The sequence below is a fragment of the Pezoporus wallicus genome, unplaced genomic scaffold (assembly GCF_028554395.1).
Source record: "Pezoporus wallicus isolate ANWC-B61680 ecotype Strahan unplaced genomic scaffold, APGP_CSIRO_Pwel_v1 contig_5908, whole genome shotgun sequence".
NCBI classification, from domain to species: Eukaryota; Metazoa; Chordata; class Aves; order Psittaciformes; family Psittacidae; genus Pezoporus; species Pezoporus wallicus.
This window is the reverse complement of record NW_026635282.1, coordinates 1,584,484-1,608,717: the sequence shown is the minus strand read 5'-3', so window position 1 is coordinate 1,608,717 and position 24,234 is coordinate 1,584,484. Positions and strand designations below refer to the sequence as shown.

The window sequence follows — 24,234 nt, the reverse complement described above, 5'->3', positions numbered from 1 at the left end:
TCAAAGATCTGGTCTCATGATCCTGGGCTTGCTTGATTCTTGAGGGAGGTGGATAAAATACATACTTCTAGTATCCTGGCATATTCAAAATACTCATTTTAAAATACGTTAAAACACTTCTTGGATTAAAAAATAAAGCAAAGTTCAGCAGAATGCACTGAACAGCTCATCCATGGCTTTGTCATTCAAATAACTGCCAATCTGACCTTCATGTCTCACGATGAAGCAGTTTATAAAGCAGTCAAAAATTCTGGCATAAGTACTGCCTGAATTGGGACACTGGCCAATGCAGTTAAAGGAGGAAGTTCCTAGGTAGTTAAATATAAATTAATAGTGTTTTGTAACAAGCCCCAAAATCAGTTGGTTGAGAACACCAACATGCCAGTAGGCATTCGCTACCAGAGTGGAATAAAAACAAGACAGGTCATCAGAAATTGTAACAACAAACAGGCTGAGGTTTCCACCTGCTGATATCTAAAAAGGGATTGTTTGCTCTTACTGGAAGTACAGCTGTGGATAATGGCTTTTTATTTTCTAAACATCCCTATCAGCAAGGAAGTTCAAATTTTTGTGTCTTGATAATGACATATTCATCCTGGAGAAGGAGGTAAGAGTTTCTGTAGACAGAACAAAGGGAAAATAGTCCCAGTTTCCCTGGTGAAGTTTGGAGAGTGAGGGAAAGGAGAATGCAGTTTTTGCTATAAGTTGTGGCATTCATATTTGCACTGTAGTTCTTTTCACTAAGAAGAGCAAAGACAGATATTCTGGCTTAATGTAGATCTTGATCATGTCACAAGAAGAATTCTAGTCCATTCAGAGTCATTCCTTCAATGAAGGAATTTGCCCATCAAATGGCTGATGGGCCTGTTTGAACCCAATCAACAAATTGTTTCTGAGATACCAGCAGACCTGCAAAGCAATTCCTTGTTGAGCAGACAAAAAAACCATTAGCTAAACTTCTGAAATAGCTGAATTTGACCTAGTCATGAGAGCCAAACCATGTTAGCAGAGGGAGGAGAGAGATCAAGTATCTATCATCCAGTTATTAAACACACAGACAGAACTTCAAGTGAAAAAAAAATGACTAAACCCAAAAGTTTTCAGCCCAAGCCAGAATATTTGTAATTTACCAGGACATGCAAGGAAAAAAAAAAAATTCTTTGCTGTCTTATTCACATTTGTTCTTAGCCATGTTTGCGTAAACATAAAATGAAGAAGCTGTTTCTTGGTCAGATGACTCACTAACAGATCATGCCAACCAGTGCTAAATATTGGAATGGCTACTGAATCCTTTCATTACATCAGTTTGTTGACTTGCATTTGTTCCAACGTAGACATACACTTACTTTCATCTTAATCACATACTGTCACTCTGAATCACTTGGTTACTATGAACTTCCTAACTTGATTATAACAGAAGGAACTGGGGAACAGTGATTCCCCTTCTTTCTTCTTCATTTGAAAACCTTCTGTATCTGTTACTTTCTTGATACCTACTTTTCTCACTACAAGGCATACAGGGGGGATGGTTAGAATCCTTCGCTGTATAGTTTGATTCTTTCCTATGTACAGTTTTATGCATTAATTTGTAAAGGTGTGCACCTTAGAAATGGTGGAAGAGGAACAGACTAATAGCAAGGTGATTATACAGCAGGTGTGACACTGAAACATCTTTTAACTACTTTTTAAATCTTGATTACAAAATAATCTGAGGTAGTTCTTCCTATAGATCCACAAATTTGCAAGCATTCTCTTCAAGAATTTCTGGAAGCTTCATGTACTCATTCGGCTGTCCTTAATTAACAGCAGATTTAACAGTCAGAAATGTACTTTTTAAAGTTCAATCATAAAATCATAGAATCATAGAATAGTTTGGGTTGGAAGGGACCTTTAAAGGTCATCAATGTGACGTTTCAGGATCAAGGGTTGTCTCCTTTACAGTTATGTAAAGTATCATTTTTTTTTTGTGTGACCTTAGACCTAAAAGTTTAAATTGCCAGAGGAGACAGATTTTGCCGTTACTGACATGAATCTTGCCTGTTCAGGCTGGGGTAATTTGTAGTGAGCAGGCTTAATCAAGACTGGAAGTACTGTTCTAACCATAACAATAACAGTATAATTTTCTTTTGTTCATTTTAAACATGTGGGACAAAATGTTCTCTGTTATGACTCACTTCTTTAATATTCTGACACATAAGAATAAACAATCTACAAAGTGATACTAAATGCAGAGCCATATTAACTCCTTTTATCTTATTCCATTCTCCAAAATGGAAACACTGCAAAACCAAATCAGAAGAAATCTTTCATCAAGTATTCTTTTCAATCATTCTTCTCAGGTCAAATTAAATAAAGAAATAATTTCCTTCAAATTTTCCTAACCTATTATATTTATGCCATGTGCCATAATGGCCAAAATAAGTCCATTACAGGAATAAATCTCATTAAGGGTATGCCTGCTGTATGCCTTCAAATTATGCAGTATTATTTGGTTTCTTTGCTTGTACACATGTTTACAGACTTAATATGTGAAGGTTTGATAGATTAAACCATTCTAAAGAATATTTTGAGATTAAAGGGTCATATTGGTTGCAAACAGGTTTTCCACAGTGACTTCAAAGAAGTAATTTACTTAAAAGCAATAAACCATAGTCCACAGAGTTCATTACAAATTCTAGTAGTCATGCTGTTTCTGTTCTACTCAGTTAGTTTCTGGTCTAGCTGACAGGTAAAGAACTATCCCCTCAGAGTTTTAGTTTCACAAAAAAAAAATAAAATCATATTCTCTCAATATTTCAATAAACAGTTATAGAATTTAAACACCAAACAATAAATGCACTGCAATCAGTGCATTAGTTACAATCAGTAGTTTTAAAGAGATGTTCTGCCTGTCTCCTTTTAATTGTGTGATTTTGAAAGCCTTTGTTTGGGAAGCATGGTCTCAAAAGAAGGGTGAAATGCTGTTAAATGGAACAACTTTTCATATAAGAAATACAGTAAAGAGCAATGTTATTAATTAACTCATCAAATGAGCTACCAATTCCAGGAGACATCTAATTAAGAAGTTAACTAAGAGAGGTAAATCACATTTAAAATGCTATTTTATGATCTTATGCATTTTTCTTTAAAAGGGGGAGTTCTAAACCATTTTTTGTGGCCTGTTATCTGTGGCAGAAGGGTGGAATTAAAATCTAACAATTTATTGCTAGGCAGGTTCAGTGCCCTGCAGCACTTCACGTAGGTTTTAGCAGCCTCAACCCTGTCAAAGGCACAGCTGAAAGTCAGAAAAGGCCTGTACAACTCCTTGAGAGCTGTGATCACACTCCACACCTGCTTTCATTTGAAGTAATTTTTATATTACAGCCTATGAAATACTCCATCTGAAGTTCATTACTCACTGATAATGCAGAGAAGTTGAAGAGTCTGGGGGAGAAGATAGGGTAGGGATGCAGGTAACACAAGAAAGCTTGTCAGTGTTACGATGGTCTTATTTCATAGCTGGGGCATAGTCAGGATGGTGTGAACAGTCACAGGAGAGACCCTGCTCCTGAAGGGTTTACAATCCATAGAAATAGATAGAAGAGGCTGAAGCAATCTTCTACCCAGAAACATAAAAGCTACCTTTATTGAGTGTCATCTTTCAGTATGATGATCTGGCCCCTGACAAGCATTTTTCAGGCAATTAATGTGAAATACGATGCTTTCAGTTTCAGATGCATCTATTCCAATTCGTGCAAAAATAAAAAGACATTTAAACTGATAACAAAGAAATGATAAGTGTGATCCTTTGTTTCTTGTAAGCAGATACTGATGGGACAATCAAAGCTGTAACCAAGTAACCAAGAGAAATTCTTTAACAGCTTGTAGTTAATACTGCAAAATGTGTATGTGCTTTTCTGTTACAAAATCGTGATCAGATTAATACTAGTTACTCCTGATTATCAAAAGTATCAGGAAACAGATCACAGCTGTATTTAAGAACAAAACCAAAAGTATCTTTTTAGCATAGAATCCTTTTGCATTTGCAAATATGAAGGGAGACAAACTGATGGAGTTCTGTGAGTTAATAATTTCATCACTTGGCATAAGAGCTTTCTAATAATGTGTGTCACAGTCTATGAAGATTCCAGTTTTTACATCTGCTATATGCATTCCTGGAATCCTGTATCCTGCATACAGGCTTTACCTTTAAATTTATGCTGTAGAAAAATACTACTATTTCTTCCACATCAAAGAGAAGCCAACAGCAGGGGGCTTTGGGTTACAAACAATATAAATGACAGCTGATTAGGAGAAAAAAAGCAGTCCTACAACAGCCAACTGTTACATTTAGAGACACAGTTCTGTCCCTGAGCCATGCCACGGTAGCTAGAGATGAAGAAATACCTGATTGCTGCAGATAAGTTCTGAAAAGGTATCTGCATATCTTAGCATCTAAAAGGAGGAAGAAATAAATTTTGTTTGTGATACATCAGAGTAAACCAAATGAAATTAGAATAAGGCAACAGCTTAGGCAAGCAAATCTAATTTTAGAAAAAGCTTAGTATTGTCACGCCTTTTTTTTTTTTTCCTAGAATTGCTAGTATCTTAAAACAAAGTGTGATCTTTAAACTTTAGACTCAACAACAAACCACAACCAGAAGTGGGAACACAGCCTCAAGGCTTCCAGCTAAGTGTTTGCATTTCCTGGCAGGAGATAATTTTTGATGAAAAAATAAATTCATAGTAATGAAAAGAAAAAGCACACATTTATGAAGTAGTGAAGTCTGTGGAGATATTTAAATAAGAATGATCTAATATTTTATAATTCTCACAGTGTTGGCTTACCTCAAGCAATATCCATTTTAAAGGTGGTAAAAAGGTTTGTGTATTTAATTAGAAAAAATTTCATTTTCAGTGTGATAGGCAGCTCTGTAACCATTCAGCTCTTACTAAATTAATACAATCTGTATAGATACAGCCTCAAGCCAAGCAATTTACCTCTGAAATCTCAATAAACCACTTGCTCTTGATAAACAGTCGGATTTGATAAAGAGTGGGCTAATGAAAGATAATGATATTTCCAGTAATAGCGTTAGTGGACTTTCACTGGAGACAAGAGAGAAGAACAAGATGTTCAGCAAGAAACTAGACCATCAAAGCCTGAGAGCATATTAAGAAGAAAGAAAGCAAAGAGGAATTCACATCTAGTACATGAAAATACACTGATTTTCTTTGGCTTTGTTTTCTGAAAGGTATAGGGTTGGATTTCTGGGACAAAGGAAGTGTTTAACATTGGTAACAGACCTCTGCATGACCGGATTGACCAAACAAATCACAGATGCAAGGTTTCAGTAACTGGATGGGCCCATGTGCATCTAAAGATACAGCGGCAGAGACAAAACATCTGTGAATTAGTTTTGCAGCCACACTCTCCAGATGCTAGCACTCAATGTGAAAGTTTAGCTTTACATATTCAAAACAGAAGCATATCCCGAAGTGTCATAAAGGTTCTTAGAGGCCAGCCTCACACATTTGTATATACATAGTAGATCACATACATACTTGAGTGCAAGCACAGAAAGAGTGAGTCTTGACTTCTGATGGTTAAAGAATTAAAAACTCTGGGCTTTCTTAAGCAGCTTGTGAGTCCATTAGCAATGCTACAGGTTGTAAAAACCTGATAAGGATAGGGTTTTTTTAGTCTTTAATTAGTAACAAAACAATTAGTAGAATTTTAACATTCTGATTGCCTGAGGTCATAGCTGGTTAATAGCAAACTCAGAAATTATGTATCAGACTTCTACTGTCTAGCTTGGGAAACTGAAGTAGGCACAGAGCTGTTTACTTAAAAGAACTAAAACACATGAAAAATTAAGGAAATGAAAAAATAAAGAAGGTACAAAATTAATCCATAATACCATCACTATGTGGCACTGCAGTGAAAACAAGACAGCTTTTGAGTAGCCTGATTTGGGCTAGAAAAGTGCTAAACAGGGATGAGTCTGTAAGGCTGCTGGAAAAGTACCATTTCTGTTGAAATTTGACTAACTAATCAAGTATCAGGACATTTACAAGAGGGATTTATAAGAGGACATTTCATCTCACCCCGACTTTGATTCTTGTACTTTCATTTTTAACATTATGTAATTGGCCAGTATGAGATAAGAATTATTTCCTTCTGAGAATTACTTAGCCCTTAGGATGAAGGGCAAACTTCGACCTCTTGCCACTTCAGGTCCTAGTACACTTGAGCTGTACTTAAGGAGCAAAACCTGTCAGTGAATGTCCATGTTTCCATTTTGAATGACTTCTAGCATTTTGATTTATTTTTTAAGAGGATCAGCCTTTCCTATTATTTTTATTTAGCTTTCATAGCTAATATCTACTTGTCCGAGGTCCTCTGAAGAGCTTCCATGATGTCTGATAAAAGCTGACTGACAAGGGAATTGTCTAGGTAAATATGTAACTGTTTCCTTAGGGCTAGAAAACTTTACATTGTTTAGCCTTGCTACTGTAGATGACCAAGCATTTGGAATTAATTAAATAAGTGGAAGGATTAAGGGTTGGAATGACAAATGTGAGTTTTGAGGAAATAATACAATAAATTAATCAACACAGGCAGCCTAAACAGAAATTAAGTGGGAGAATTGATTATCTTTCTTCTACATGAGAATAAATACCAAAAACAAAAAAAAAGAGGAAATGGAACTGTTTAGGGTGAAGCCCAAGGAGACAAAACTAGCACTAACAGGACTAGATTGAGCAATGGAAAACATCAGAAGCATGTACTAAAGGTGAGAGGTGGGTGGTTGTGAAGTGTGCTGGTAAGGGCGCTGGTGCAACTCTGGGTAGGACCACCAAACCTGACAGCCTGGTTCAACTGCATACATTTTATTCAGTGGGGGTTTAAGTAAATTGATTAATTAATTTTTATATTTGAAACAGGTTTTTATTTCCTTTTGCTTTATTTTGCCATTATATGATTATTTTCATCTTAAAGGCCAGAAAAAAGAAAAGCATAGCAAATTATTGCATGCAGGATTTTCACGAGTAGATTATTTCTTTTCATATGAGAATGGAAAGGTAACATAGAAAGGCAGTGTGGTTCATGGTGATAACACAGGACACTTTTTTTGAATGGTACTAGCAAGCTATGAAAGACAAGAAAATAAATTTCAATGCTTGAAAAAAGAAAATACTTTTAATTAATGTTTCCCACTTTCTAATAATTAATACTAGCAGTTTTTTAAAGATCTACATCTTAAATATTAAACAGGTACATCCTAAATGTAAAATGCATTGTGACCAAAAATAGAGCTCAATCGGTAAGGTAGTAATTTCCAGTAACAATACTACCCTTTTTGACTGATTACAGAATTTGTATTTTTTTCCTAAGAGAGTATAAATTTAAAATTGTCTATTTATTGTTTATTAAGTATACTATGTATAATGTTTTTCCTTAGCAGCTATACTTTTTTGATGTATTCATTGGTCAGAATTAATGAAATTATGGGGTTTATTTTTATTGCACTGTTAATCCAAGTTAATCTGGGACTGTACAGCCTGTGATAACATTGTACTTTATACAGATCAATGGTGAATAATTCCTTTTAAAAATTCCACACCTGAATGAAAAAAAGAAATAAAAATGAGGAACTTGTTGCTACACAAAGTCACTGTCTCTATCACGGCACCTTCTGCCCAGGGAGGCTGTGAATGCTCCATCCCTGGCACTGTTCAAGACCAGGTTGGACGAGGCCTTGGGTGATATGATTTAGCGTAAGGTGTCCCTGCCCACGGCAGGGGGGTTGGAACTAGATGATCTTAAGGTCCTTTCCAACCCTAACTATTCTATGATTCTATGAGTCAAAAAGGCCAGGAAAAGTTGCTGCTTTCCACTCTCATGTTTACATGTTTCACTTTGAAAATACTTTTTTCATAACGTGAGTGTGAAAGCAGCATATCCCAGCAACCCCAGTAACCACAGTAAATGTCACAGGCAGAGGAGCACATATCATAAGCAACATACAGGATTAAAAAAGAATAGGTCAAAGTGACTCAGAGGTTTGTAAGAGTACTGAGTGCAGTATCCTTTCTTTGCCAGAACCTACTCTTTGATGAAATTCAGTGTGATCTGGTATTTTTCCTCAGCTGTATACAGCAAATAATATTTCAGGTTTTGCTTAAATTCTCTGTCCTCATATTTGCTGAGGTACATTGACAACAGAATAATAAACTGGAGATAAGATGCTGAGGCCCTAATTAGATACATAGCAATTTTCCTTTATTGAAGTTACCTGTGGATGGAATGCATCAATATCCATAAGCTATTAATATCTCTGTAAGATGTATGTTATCTTTTGGGAGAATATATGTAAAATGTAGCTGAATACAAAAAGAGACAAAAAGTTTTTCTTATTAAAACATTAATGAGAAAATTTAAAAAGACGCACACACACCAGAAAGAATACCATCAACCATAAAAACCTGTCAACATCTAAAACAGCAACAAAACTAACAGTAACAGGTTATGGGACAATCCTCTTTTAAAAAATTCAGGCAGAAAAAGTTGAACTTTTTGAACATCATTTAAGAAAAAACTAATGACCAAAAATGTAATGGTCATGCTATTGCTTCATCATCTTGAGAAGTTACCAAATTAGTCTGCGCTTTCTATAAACAGTGGTCTCAAATGTACACAGCATTCACAATGAGGCCTTTGGAGAATCAAGTAGCGACAAGCGTGTTCTGTGTAAGGCACAACCCTCTGGTTCACAAGCTGTCATACTGTCACACTGCTGAATCAAGTTTTTAGGCTGACTACAGTAGTTCAAAACATGCTAATAGGAAAAAATAGGAGAAATATTTAAAAAATTAAAATCTGTTAAAAATCATCTTCCTTAGAATTAGTGGCTTTCAGATTCAGAGGGAAGATGAGTTACAGCTTGGAACACGGAATATAACATTCTCCCTATTCCCGATGTGAGAAGACATATTGCAACACATTGTATGGCGTCCTGGGTTCAGCAGTATCAGTCATTTTTCTCTTTCTTAGTAGGTGGTGCAGCGCTGTGTTTTTGACTTTTGGCCTGGGAACAGCGCTGATAACATCGATGTTTTTAGTTGTTGCTCAGTAATGTTTACTCTGACCAAGGACTTTGTGAGCCTCATGCTCTGCCAGGGAGGAGGGGAAGCTGGGAGGAAGCAGAGACAGGACACCTGACCCAAACTAACCAAAGAGGTATTCCATACCACAGCACATCATGCCCACTATATAAACTGAGGGCAGTTACCCGGAAGGGTTAGATCACCGCTCGGTTGGGCTGGGTATTGGTCGGCAGGTGATGAGTGGTTGTATTCTCTTCCCTTATCATTATTATTATTGGTCTAAACCCCAGCTCATGTTCCCTATTAGTGGGTGAACAATCCAACGCTTGGTGAATTCTGCTTCACAATGATAGGAAGAGCCGACATCGAAGGGCCAAAAACTATGAAGAAAGCTATGAACGCTTGGCCACCACAAGCCAGTTATCCCTGTGGTAACTTTTCTGACACTTCCTGCTTAAAACCCAAAAAGCCAGGATCGTGAGGCTCCGCTTTCATGGTCTGTATTCATACTGAAAATCAAGATAAAGCAAGCTTTTGCCCTTCTGCTCCGCGGGAGGTTTCCATCCTCCCTGAGCTCGCCTTAGGACACCTGTGTTACGCTTCAACAGGTGTACTGCCCCAGTCAAACTCCCCACCTGCCGCTGTCCATGGAGCGGGTTGCTCCCAGGACATGCGGGGTTCTTGGTGCCAGAAGCGAGGGACCGTCGTGAGACAGGTTAGTTTTACCCTACTGATGATGTGTTGCTGCAATAGTAAGCCTGCTCAGTATGAGAGGAACCGCAGGTTCAGACCCCTGGTGCACGCGCTTGGCTGAGGAGCCACTGGTGCGAGGCTACCACCTGCGGGCTTGTGACTGAACGCCTCTAAGTCAGAATCCTGCCTAGATGCTCGATGTTGTACCGTTGCATCATCCGTCGCTAGAGATTGACCCAGGAAATGACAGTGCTGTTCAGAATATGTGGGTTAAAGCCCTTCCTGAATCTTCATTAGTGAAGACAGGCCTTCCTCATAGGGGAAGGAAAACTTCTATCTCCAAACCCGGGCAGATGGAGCTCGTCTAGCCTTGTATGGTCTTCCATCATAGAGAAGGACACTCTTACAAAACCCACGACCTGTGGACTTTGCTGTCACCATCCTAGCTAGCTAGGCTGTGGCAATTAAACCTCAGGTGTAAAGGGTTGGTCCAGTCCTGCGCAAGCTGCGCTTCACCTAAAAAATCCACTGCGCAGGCTGGAAGGGCTTACTGTCACTTGTCTGAATGGACAGGTGAGGGTCGAAATGGCAGGTGACAAGGTGCATGGGTAGCTGCAGATCCAACCTTGCATGTGGGCGGACCAGTGCATGGGTAGCTCGAGTTAGCTCAGGAGTTGACAGTCCTGGTCGGACACTTCCTGATTGCCTAAGCAGCCTTTTTTCCAACTGAATTTTGATATCCCACATGCCCTTGGTCATTGTGCTTGTAGTAAGCATGGGTAAAGCCCTTCCAAAATCTTCGCTCGCAAAGCCAAGCCATCAATTAATTATTATTGGTGGTAGCAGCAGTGGTTTGCGTTATACCTTAGTTACTGGACTGTTCTTATCTCAACCCATGGGAGTTTCATTCTTTCCATTCTCCTCCCCATCCCTCTGGGAGCAGGTGGGAAGAAGCGGGAAGGGGAGTGAGCGAGTGGCTTGGTGGTTCTGAGTTACCAGCTGGGCTTAAACCATGACATATGGGAACTCACTGAGCTAAGGAGTACAAGGGTGATCATTGGTAGGAAAATACTTTGCTATCCAACAGAAAATGCATCTTTGCAGCTCCAGCCCAAGCTGTTTGCAGCCACCATTGCTTTACAGGTTTTCCTTGAAATTTTGTATGAACTGAAGTTTCCTACGACAGCTGAAACAGACTGCATTACAACATCAGGATCTTGGTTGATAATTAATCTTTGCAATTTGCGCCAGTTTATTGACAATATAGAGAGAGATCTAAGAAAAAAGATTGAGACTAGAGTTCATTTTGTATGGCTTTTTTTTTTTTCCACACCATTTCCACTCAGATATTAGAATTATTACCTTTAAACACAGCAGAAGACTCATCTTGACAGATGCAGCAGCACTGTGAATTATTGGGAAGTTTGATATAAAACAAGGTGATAGATAAAATTGAGAAATAATGTTCTGGTATTGGAGCCTATTTTATTCTTGGAGATTGATGATGCATATCCAGAATTCTTATTCTTTGTTGAAGGGCTGAGAGAGAAAAATTGTGCAAGTACCAAAACTGCTGGTAAGGAAACAGGGAAAACAGCTGGCCTAGAATAATCACCACTTACCTGCCAGAAGACAAAACACTGTATTCCTTGGGCCAATATGTCATCCTACCTTTCCAAAAGGATTGTGACAACAGGTTTAGGATACTGTTCCCCTGTGATATGTCCTGTTGAAATTAAAATATATATATATATATATATATATATATATATATATATATATATATATATATATATATATATATAAAAGATTATATGGCACCGAAATCCCGTCAAAGAAAATAAAATCATTGCCAAAACAGGAGAGGGAGTTAAGAAAACAAGTGGATGCACTAACAGGATACGAGGGAAATGTGTGATATTTAACTGAAGAGTACCAGGAAACCAGGAAGCATACAGAAATATTTTGGTGAGAGGAATGTAAAAGCAGTAACCAAACAGCATGGTCAATACACCATACGCTGTGAGGGAAAAGTTAAGAAAAGCAAATCCCTTCTTCAGGAAATCCAGCTATCAGCCTATGGTGCTGAAAAACAAAATCAATTAGAAGCAACTGGGCTAATAAGAAGATGAATTTACACTAATAACTTTGTGTAAGTTACCGAGCAACTGGAAGCAGACAGAAAGCTTCAGAAAAACTCTGAAAAACAGTATGCATACAGAGCAGCTGGAAAGCCAGTTAGTGTAGTTAGTACAGGGACCAACAAGTCATCATTAGGGTGATCCTGGCTTTAGGGTGTCAGGGACAGGCAGTAATAGTAGGCTACTGGGGGGACCTTAATACCACTTCACTCTTCACTACTCAGGCTCTCTAGCCCTAAACATTCTTACATGCACCATAGCTCCCTTTCCTAACATAGACTTAAAATGGCAAGGTGAGTTCCAGTGTTGGATAGAAAGGCATGTATACGTGTACCAAAGACATTTTATGTCTGTGTTTCCTGACAGACATTTTATGTTCTTTTGGGAAGCAAGAGAAATTCAGGCATTTATTTTATAAAAGACATATGTTTTCATGACTATGAGACAGAAGAAAAAGCCAAGGTGAAGTACTTTCACCCATTTCTCTATAACTAGATTTAGGCTGCTGAACATTAGTCCTAAATAATAATTAAAAAAAAAAAAAGAAGAAAATTTGTAAAATGTTTAAATGAAGAGTATTACCTTCCATTGCAGTCAATTTATGAACAAATCCCACATTTGGACAGATGTAAATGTGTCCACCATTGGACATCCACAAGATATATTCACCTGTTTTGTGCATAAGCAGAGCTGACTGTATTACCAGCAATGCCAGCTTTGGAGCCACACTTGGTCAAATCCCTAGGTTTAGCTGCTGTTACTGGGAACACTGGCACTCTGAAACTCATTTGAGGCACAGGCTGAAAGTCAAACCTCATGGTAGTCAGAGACAGAACCCCCATTGACTTCAGCAGGGCCAGGACTGCATTCAGCCAAAGAAATGAATGGCTGTTCACTCACAGTTGAAATAGAGACCCGACTGCCTGTCATTAAAGCAAGACCCATAGAAGGAGTAATACTGGCAACATGTAGACCTAAATTTAGTGCTGATAGGAAAACCTTCTTTAAAGAATGAACCTTCTTTTTTAAATAAAAGCAGAAAATATTTTGAAAAGAGATATGATGATATATGAAGAGTTGTGGTCAATGGCTCAGTGTCCGGCTGGAGACCATAACGAGTGGTGTCCCTCAGGGATCAGTGTTGTGACCTGTCTTGTCGCTGACATGGACAGTGGGATTGAGTGCACCCTCAGCAAGTTTGCTGATGACACCAAGCTGTGTGGTTCAGTTGATAATGCTGGAGGGAAGGAATGGCATCTAGAAGGACCTCGACACGTTTGTTGAGGTGGGCTGATGCCAGCCTTATGAAGTTTAACCATGCCAAGTGCAAGGTCCTACACCTGGGTCACAGCAATCCCAGGCACAGCTACAGGTTGGGCAAAGAAGAGATTCAGAGCAGCCCTGTGGAGGACTTCGGGGTGTTGGTCGATGGGAAAATGAACATGAGCCAGCAGTGTGCACTTGCAGCCCAGAAAGCCAGCCGTATCCTGGGCTACATCAAGAGGAGCGTGACCAGCAGGTCGAAGGAAGTGATCCTGCCCCTCTACTCTGCTCTCGTGAGACCTCACCTGGAGTATTGTGTGCAGTTCTGGTGTCCTCAACATAAAAAGGACATGGAACTGTTGGAACAAGTCCAGAGGAGGGCCATGAGGATGATCAGGGGACTGGAGTACCTCCCGTATGAGGACAGGCTGAGAAAGTTGGGGCTGTTCAGCATGGAAAAGAGAAGGATGCGTGGAGACCTCATAGCAGCCTTCCAGTGTCTGAAGGGGGCCTATAGGGATGCTGGGGAGGGACTCCTCATTAGGGACTGTAGTGATAGGACAAGGGGTAATGGGTTAAAACTTAAACAGGCGAAGTTTAGATTGGATATAAGGAGGAAATTCTTTCCTGTTAGGGTGGTGAGGCACTGGAATAGGTTACCCAGGGAGGTTGTGAATGCTCCATCCCTGACAGTGTTCAAGACCAGGTTGGACGAGGCCTTGGGTGATATGGTTTAGTGTGAGGTGACCCTGTCCATGGCAGGGGGTTTGGAACTAGATGATCTTAAGGTCCTTTCCAACCCTAACTATTCTATGATTCTATGATTCTATATCTGGAAAAAATACAGAAGTCAGATTGAGTGTGTCTGTTACAGTTACCGTACCAAAACCATAACCTGACATGTCTAGGAACAGTAATAGACACATGAACACAGAGCTATTTGTCCTGAAGCTAAGGTGTGGAATACCCTAAAAATGAAGAGCATCATTACAATGTACTCAAGGTGTTAAGCAATACTTATAATCTAGTAAGGATCCATAGTGCCCAGCATAAACAGTTTTATTCTTAAAGTACAGGTTTTTTCATTAATGTCTTGAGCAACATCCTTTGTGGAGGATAGCAGCTAAGTGACAGTTGGCTTTTGCAACAGTATGATCTCCGTAAGTTTAAGAGCATTGCACAAATGTTCTTTTTTTTAATTTTTTCTTTCTCTCCCCCCCCCCCGCCTTTTTTTTTTTCACCCTTAGCGAAGAACTGGAAATGAGGGAAGTGAGTAAAGTTTTTTAACATGGGCAGATTGTTTTCCTTTATGTAAACAGTCTCAGGGGATTTGCTGAGACACAGAATTCAAGCAAACAGATTTTATTTCATAATAAATGAGCTTTTAAATTATTCTGACATATTCAATTACACAAATACGTTTTTTCCAATTCAGAAAAAATCAGAGATTTTTCAATTCTTTTTCCTTGCATCAGCAAATAACCTTACTTTTCTTCTCAGATAACTTACTTGCCTTTTCCTTGAACCTTGTGATCTCATTTTCATTTACATCACCAGGCAATCCTATCATTAGGATTTAGAGATTTATTAAACTTTTAATGATAATCTTGATAATGTATTTGTGATGTATTGAACCCATTCCTAATGAAGGTTTGTTTTAAAGGAATATAAACAAGAAGGACTTGTTCTCCTCTAATGCATTTTGGCAGCAGAAGCTCCCATAGAGAGGAAATAAGCTGTCCCATGGTTAGCATACTGATCTGGAACTCCGAAAATCCTGGTTTAGTTCCCTATTCTGCTGTAGACTTCCTGGATGACCTTAAATAAATCTCTCTCTGCCTCTGATCCGTATGTGTATAAAGAAATAATACCTGTTTCCTGGTTGTCGTGGTTTAAACCCAGTCAGGTAATTCGTTCGCTCACTTCCCCCACTTTCTTTCCCTCCCCCTGCTCCCGGAGGGACAGAGAGGAGAATCAAAAAAGAATGCAACTCCCACGGGTTGAGATAAGAACAGTTTAGTAACTAAGGTATAACACAAATCACTACTGCTACCACCAGTAATAATAATGATAAAGGAAATAACAAGGGAAGAGAATACAACACCTCAGCACCAGCTGACCAATAACTCGCCCCCCAGGCCCGACCAAGCACCGACCGATACCTCCTCCAACCCTGCAGTCTCCCAGCCCTTCCGGCTAACTCCCAGTTACATCCTGGGCATGATGTGCTGTGGTATGGAATACCTCTTTGGTCAGTTTGGGTCAGGTGTCCTGTCTCTGCTTCCTCCCGGCTTCCCCTCCTCCCTGGCAGAGCATGAGGCTCACAAAGTCCTTGGCCAAACCAAAACATCACTATCAGCTCTGTTCCCGAGCTGAAAGTCAAAACACTGCACTGCACCAGCTACCAAGGAGGAGAAACATGACTGCTACTGCTGAACCCAGGACATTATCCACCCCTTATTCCATACCATTCACGTCATGCTCAGATCCCACATTTTCAATATACCGTCACTCTTATCTAAGTGCATGGACCAGTCCCTATAAAGCTGCTGTGTCCATCTGGTCCATGATGTCAGACTCCATCTCTTGTACCAGCCTTCCAGAGCAGGAGAGACTATGTGCAGTGTTCACACTCGTGAATAACCTGGGCAATAGTGTCCATTGCTAAGTCCACCCCTCGATCATGAGTCCATCTCTGTGTTGCATCTCTGCTCTGATGGCCTGAAGTGCCATGGGCCCACCAGGCTCAAAATAATTCACTGTCCCCTTAAACAGTTTCTGCAGCTTGCTGCTGGGGACTCCATACAGCTGCCTTCCATCTCCGATGCTTCCAAAGCACTGGAGGGGCCCAGTGGACTAGATACTTGCCCATACTGTCCCACACACCCTGCCACTCATGACTGTCCAGCCTTGGGGAAAATCTCTTGGTCTCCCTATATTGTCGTCTAACCCCAGACAAGACCCAAACCTGACTTTGCTTAACTTTTGAGATCAGACAAAATGGTTGTGGGTAGAACACAGTCTGTGTGTGTGCCAACATGCTGATCCCCATCACAATCAGCAGGCAGGTCCCAAGGATACCCAAAGGCCATTCAAAACCTTCAGAACTCTCAAACGACGCTGCTGTGCTTGTCACTGGGGCTGGTGTAGCTGCTGTGCTTGCCGGCTCTCCCACCACCGGCTTCTCTTTTCCTGAGTCCAGCTCTTCCTCCTCTGCCTTGCTGGGAAATGCTGCGTGGTCTCCTGCATCCTCCTGCGGCTCGGCGGGCGGCTGCCGGGGAATGCTCTCGGCCGTCGCGGGGCTCGGCTCCTCCGCGGGGCTCGGCTCCTCCGCCGCCTTATCCCGCTGCTTGGCAGCCGCTTCCTTCTGCTCCTCGACCGCCCCGACCTCCTCCACCGGCAGCCGTCCCCTCGCGGCCTCCGGCCCCGCTCCCGCCGCCGCTTGGTCCCCGGGGCCGCTCTCCCGGGCCGCTTCAGCAGCCGCCGGCTCCCGGGACCGCTCCCCCTCAGCTCCCCGCAGCCTCACGAAGATGGAGAGCAGGGTGAGGGCCAGGACGGTGAAGAGCAGCCGGACGGCCAGGTACAAGTCCACGGCCACGTCCGTCCCGCCCTGCTGCTGGAGCCCGCCCGTATTACAAGCCATTGCCATAAAGCACAGTGAGACAAGAACCTTAGCCCAGGCCCCACACTTGATAAACACTAACACAGCGAATACCGGCTCTACGTAAGTTACAACATTCTGAAGCTGTGAGATCAACGAGAACAACTCTGAGAGCCAATAAATCAGCATTGTGATGAGTGACTATTAATCCAGTCAGATCTGTCGTTATCTCAACCCTTCGTGCCCCACGTTGGGCGCCAAAAAGAACTGTCGTGGTTTAAACCCAGTCAGGTAATTCGTTCGCTCACTTCCCCCACTTTCTTTCCCTCCCCCTGCTCCCGGAGGGACAGAGAGGAGAATCAAAAAAGAATGCAACTCCCACGGGTTGAGATAAGAACAGTTTAGTAACTAAGGTATAACACAAATCACTACTGCTACCACCAGTAATAATAATGATAAAGGAAATAACAAGGGAAGAGAATACAACACCTCAGCACCAGCTGACCAATAACTCGCCCCCCAGGCCCGACCAAGCACCGACCGATACCTCCTCCAACCCTGCAGTCTCCCAGCCCTTCCGGCTAACTCCCAGTTACATCCTGGGCATGATGTGCTGTGGTATGGAATACCTCTTTGGTCAGTTTGGGTCAGGTGTCCTGTCTCTGCTTCCTCCCGGCTTCCCCTCCTCCCTGGCAGAGCATGAGGCTCACAAAGTCCTTGGCCAAACCAAAACATCACTATCAGCTCTGTTCCCGAGCCGAAAGTCAAAACACTGCACTGCACCAGCTACCAAGGAGGAGAAACATGACTGCTACTGCTGAACCCAGGACACTGGTTAACAGATGAAAGAAAATGAAACAGCTGAAAAGATCCCAAAGTCTGTCAGTCCAGTTGAGCCATCCTTACTCAGGTTGTGGATTTGCTCATGCTGCTTCCTCATCTCCATCTGCAGGTTTTTTGTATGAACAGACCTTTACCCCTTTAGCAAATGTCTTTCCTGTCCTTTTATCACCCCAGTAATCTTTTCCTGTCTTTATTCTCTCTACATCCTTGACTACCTTATCCCCCACCTGTCTTCTTTCATCTCTGAAACAGCACCCATCATTGACACCTGTTTTCGGGTACAAACCCAGATACTTTAATAGTCTAATCAAGGTAAATGATTCGCTCTTTTGTCCTTCCTAAGCTTCTGGAATCTATAGCATATGTAAGACAAAATTAAACCCTTAAACCACTCTTATAAATTCTACCTAACCTAACACACATTTCATCCTGGATGCTAGGGCGAGGATGATCTTTCAGAGACAGCCCTAGGAAGAGTACTTAGAAATCTGCAGCTCATAATACGACACGATAAAATGTAAACCACTGAACTGTTGCACTTTTGAGCAATTTCTTTTAAACACTATAAACCATACATGTGCTATTAATATATAACATAAAAAGAATTCATATGAAGTGTAAATACCAAGAAAAGATCAAAGAAATATCCAGAATAATTAGCACTTTCAAAAACATTGTTTGAAAGAAATCAAAGAAGCTTTGATAATTCAATCTACTGAAAAACAGACTGTTGGTTAAAAAAAAACACCACCAAACATACATTGCATTGAAACTAAATGTAGGGCTATTCTTTATAAACCCACCTTCTTTCATTTTGAGATTACTAGGGAAATAAATCACAGATTCTCCAACACCTATTTTGTAAAAAGCAAATGGAAAACCAGACTCAAGAGACACTTACTTTGTTCTATTCCGGACTTTGATCCACGGCCATGTATGACTAGGTTTTGGGGTGGTTTTTTACATTCTTAATCCCATCTTCAAAGTTGTTGTATGTGAGCCAAGTATGTTCCAAAGACTGTACATATGGTTACTGCCAATAGAGTTCAGAGTTAGAGGGGAAAGTAACCAATGGTTAATGTTCCTAACAATCCTATCAGATTAATATATTCCAACTCTTTGTCTCAGGATGATAACATTATTTTTACAATGTATTCTTTATAAGAAAAATAAAGGGAAAACTTAAGGATAATGCTTTCCAGAGTTTCAAAACTTAGAGGTGCGAATACAGATAGTTTACCAAGAATCTGACAGTATTACTGTTCTCATTTGCCGGCATTGTATGTATGAGTACATTGAGTCTTCATGTTACATTTTCCATAAAATTTGCATATGTGATAATTCTGGATTTCTATTTTGAAGCTGTAAGTACTAGTCTACTGGACTCACCTTTCTTTTTTTTTCTGCATATGTTGCAGTGTGCAATGGCATCCAGAAAAAAAACCAAAGATCCTAAATCAAGATGTTTCATCGAATCCGTATAAAAAGATATCACAACTTCAGCTGCCTTTTCTGGAGTGATTAAATACATGAAAAAGTCCCTGAATATCCCCTCTGCAAAGAGATATCGGTTCTATATTAATCTCTCAATCTCCTGACCAAAATCCCGCTGTGCATATTTTGCACAGCTCACAGTAGTAGGCAAAAGGCTTATATTCGATTCCACATGATTCTCCTCAAAGCAACATTTATACTCAGTTTCTACTTTGCTATAGGGTAAAAAGTTTGCTTCAGGAGGCAAAGTTTTTAAAGGAAACTATCCAAATTCAGTTAAAAGTATTAGGCAATTATTTAAATTGCTTGCACTTTAAGATATTACCTCATTTAGATAACAGGTAATTAGACAAATTGTGAAGTTGGGGGGGGGGGGAATCCCATATATTTACTCCCACTGCATTATGTTTGGCCTCCTAGTCATTTCACTTTTGTTTAACAGTGAAAATAGAAAACTGACACTGAGAGTCTTCATTGAGTTACAGTAGTATGACTGTACGCAAAAAAAAATTTGATAAACTAAACATGCAATTTACTTTGAGGGTAGAAAGTTTGTAAATTAGGACTGAGTAAATCATAACCACTAAAAGGTGATGTGTTGTTATTGCCCTGCCAATGTATTCTAATACTAATCTGATCACCTGTAAAGAAGGAAGCTCAGTTCAACCCTCACTATCTTTTGTAAAAATAACAGCAAAGGTGTCAGGTAGAACTAATATCAGTGAAGATTGTTGGCAGCCAAAAACCAGAGTACAATAATCAAATGGAGGCCTGTTGGAGGAGCTGTTGTTGGCATTACCATTATAAGATCAATTTAACTATTGACATGAGGGGGGAAAAGTCCACAACTTCACAAATAACTAACCCAACTTATTCCAAACTATTTCCTTTCTTTGGTTTTCCTAGTGATAGGAGCAATATCTCATCTACCAAGAACTGAAAAAATTAATCTACATAGTAAATGTAGAGTGAGGTATGTGACATTTGGTGAAATAGCCTTTCTTCTTTTTTTATTTTTTTTGGCAATAAAACTGTTTTCAGAAGAGAGGCTGAAAAACAGAAAAACTTGGAGAAAAATTATCCACTCAAGCTCTTAACCTTTTCTCTGTAATAAATAGCTTCCAGTATAAAACTTGAGTGGGGATTAGTTTGCAGGCAGTTTCAGAGGAGAAAAGAAGTCACAGTTTTCTCTCCTTGTGCCTCCAGTATAATAGTTGAGGCACCACTTCGTAGCAAAAGTATGGGAGTGGAAAGGCAGATGGGAAGTGGATAATGCTGTTTCAGAGCCCTGTGTCTTACAGACTGAGAAGCATTCACAAAGCTGGAGCTAATGCTGTGAAACCAACACTTGTGAGTTTCAGTCCCTTACACAGATTAACAAACCTATCAGCACAGCCAGTGCAAGGCTTTAGGACACAGTCCAGCACTCACAGCAAACACTGGCCATTAGCAGTACTTTCAAACATTTCAATATGATCATCAAATCACTACAAAGACTCACTTGTTTAGAGAAATTTAATTTTGCTACAATATAAGATACTCGTAGATGATTAATTTCTCCTATTTTTTTTATGACAGGTCTCCCAGAAAGCGTGGCTACTGACTCAGTCACTGTTTTCCACAGAACTTGTGCATCAGGTTTTGTTTTCTTTCAATTATATTCCAAGCCCTCTTTGCTGTTAAGGAAACCCGAATGTGATCTGACGCTCTGGACTTGGAGAAGGATATAAGTGTGTCTGACAGGAAGTCTGTATTGTATCTTGCAATGCTTCAAAAGTGTAACTTGTACTGTTAAATTTTAAAGATATTAAGCATCCAGTTATGAATTTTGGCTGTAATTCCTGTATATTAAAGTAAATAAATAAGTAAATAAATAAATTCTAAAAAAATATATAATCATGTTGATCATTTGTCAAAAATGACTCCTGGACTGATCCTAATGACGTATCTAGCCTACCCAAAACATCATCTTCTGACTTTACTTCATATTCTTTATTGCATTCTTCATGTAAGTTAGCCTTGGCAGGTATGTCACACGTAGTCCATGCTAAATTTACCAGGTAACTGCTTTCTGTACGCATTTAATTTGGTTTCCAGCATATCAAGGGACAGCTGGAAATGGTGGAGGACTTGAAGGAGAGGAGGAGAAAAAGGAGGGGTGAGTACATCCATAACCAGCACCTAAATAATCAATTTCCATCTCTTCAATGCCACAGCAGATAAAGCAAATTGAAGTTTTCTAATTTGTGCTTGGATGAAAAAGAATTAATTTTTTTAATTCCTAGTTTATACCTGAGAATCAACCATTTGATTGCCCCATAAAGGGCAGAAGAAGCCACAGTTTCTCCTTGGATTTTTGGGAGAGGTGACTTGAGTTTTCCATCGCGCATCTGACTCCTTTCTGCAACAAGATACAGCCAAAACCTTCATTCATTTCCCTTCAATCATGTTTATGTTGGATAGTTTCTAACAGCTCTATTCCCATTCTTATTCTCTACTAATTTATTGTAAGACAAGCATGAAACATTATTTGCCTGTCTTTCATCGTGTCTCATCCTCCACATTTATATTTTACTTTCTCTAGAGTTGTACCTGATCTGGAAATCCCAGTTGAAGATGCTGAAGCTCATACTGGCTGGAATTTGTTGACTTAAAATATGAAGCCTTGGTCAAAAAAAGCCTATAGAATTTTAACAAGTTTAAAATTTGTCATAGTGTTCTCATCTATATCTGCTGCTCACATTATTTAATGCCTACTGAACACCACCCTGGACCAGATTGTGTCCATCACCTAAAAGCAAACTAAGTTCAATATCCAGACCTATTTCTATACATAAAGGAAACCCTTAATCCCAAATAATATCAACTTTTAAGAGACTCCAGTATAAATTCAGACTGAATTCAAGAGTATTAGAAAGAAACACAGAGAATCATAGAATCAGAGAATAGTTAGGGTCGAAAAGGACCTTAAGATCATCTAGTTCTAATCCCCCTGCCATGGGCAGGGACACCTCACTCCATCCAACCTGGCCTTGAACACTGCCAGGAATGCAAACTACCCTCTCTTCTCTACCCTGTCTGATTCTCGGAGCTTACTTTGATTTTAATAATAGAATCATATAGCTTCACATTTTACATTGATTTTCAAGTTAAACAAAGGAATAATCCTACCAAGTTCCTCTGCTGCTGATGTTAAAACAGAAACCATGCAAATAAATTTTTTTTTTCCTTTTGGTAGCCAACAGGAAAAAGAAAAAAAAAAGAAAAAAAAAAAGGTGTTTTTTATTGGTTTATATCAATCCCAGACTGAAATATTTCCACGTACTCGACCAATTAAAACAGTTCATTTGAGATTAAACAAAACATTTAATTAGGGAGAAACAAATCAGGCATACTTAATAACGCCAGCAAGCCAGAGTCAGAAAACAATCAAGGGAAAAAAATAAATAAATGTCTCATGTCACTGACCCTGTGTACCAAAGGTGATGATTCTGTTGCTCTTGGATTGCAGATGACTTGCAGGCAGTCCAAGGACTGCTCCTGTGCCAGGCCTGGGTATGTGAGGGAGCAGGCCTGGCTTTTGTGGGAATGTGCTGGCTGTGTCCTCTGAAGCCTTCTCTAGGAGAAGAAAAGAGCCAGCTGTGGCCAGCACTGCTTGCCTGGATCAGTGACGTGCTCAGCCTCAGGGAACTATTGTCAGCTCCTGCCTGTGAACTTCTTTCAGTTTCCTCTCCACAGCTTTTTTGAGTTACAGCATTTCGGTCCTGGATAGTGTGAAATAAGGGATATCACTCACAACAGCAAGTCTCACCTTTTTCTGTTGGAAAATCATCCAAAATATGGGTTAATTGAGCATTAATACTGCCTTGTTCACTTCAAGAAGAAATTTTACTTTAGGTCTTCATCCTATGAGTAGATCAGAGCAGTAGACCAGGACATCACAAAACCAAACCCTGTTCAGCAGACTTAGTTTTGTGAATGGCATCCAAATCTCTTTGTTAATCAAATTCAGACATCAAATGTTTTTTGGAAATATTACAACAGTTTTCTGGTACATATTTTTCTTCATTTTGTATTGTCTGAAATAGTACATTTTTAGAAGTAAATTCTTCACTAAAAAAAGACAAAAATCATACGCATTTTTAATTCTCCTGGGGTTTAATGTAAAATAATGTCATAGTCCAGGTTTTCATATTTTTGAGCAAATATTTACATTTCTAAATCTTTTCATACTTTTCCCTTTTTTTTTTCGGGGGGGGGGGATAGAATTGGACAATAATATTGAAACTCTTCCTGAAAAATAAAGTGAAATAATCTTTAAGCTTAAGTATGAGACTGACCCTCTTCCTATACAACTTTTTTTTCAGAAGCCTTGAATTTTAACATATAAATTAATGACCACATAGACAAAAAGTAAATGCAGTGGGAAAGACCAGTAATGGAACCAAAGGGTATATATATGAGACACCAAAAAAAGAAAAAGGTTAGTACATCTGGTTTTTCAATGCAATAAAAGACACCATTCTTTACTGGTCACTCCTTTTAAAAGTACTTCTGACAGCCAAGTTTTGTGAGACTTGAATTTAATAAAAACAGGGGAAATTGCATTTTCAAAGATTGTTTAATACTTGAAGTGAAACGCAGATGTTTAATTCACCACAAACACCAACATTTTGTTCATTTTACGAAGAGCTCAGATTGTTCATGTACCTCTTCTGGAGTCACATTGTATGCTCCTTTGTGAGACAACTCCCACTGATGTCAGCTTCTCCTGGCTTGTAAATTTGGCTTGATACTAACTGCACCGCACTAGTTGAGAGGACTGTGAAGCTGAAGACTTGCAAATAAAACAAGGTATACTTTCTCATTCACAGATATCAGTTGCCTAAAAAATAACAGCATGGGTATGAGGAAAGAGCTAGAATTACTGCAGGAGGCTAAACCTAATTTTGCCAGTACAAAGAATAAACTCATTTTTCCCCTTCTGAAATAAAGTTCAGTAACAATTCAGAGTTGTATAATTACAATTATCTAATATCAGGATAAATCAAAAGGTACAAAAAAAAAAGGTGACAGTTGTAAAAAAGGCAGGCAGATTTTCTATCACAT

General features: G+C 39.6%; 1 long non-coding RNA gene across 1 annotated transcript; it reads left to right on the top strand.

The window, feature by feature from the left end:
* Window positions 1-375: 375 nt before the first annotated feature.
* Window positions 376-20,919, top strand: LOC130603496 (uncharacterized). Its single transcript, XR_008973193.1, has 3 exons — window positions 376-607; window positions 20,032-20,098; window positions 20,704-20,919. It is a non-coding gene; the product is annotated as an uncharacterized LOC130603496 (long non-coding RNA).
* The last annotated feature ends 3,315 nt before the right edge of the window (window positions 20,920-24,234 follow it).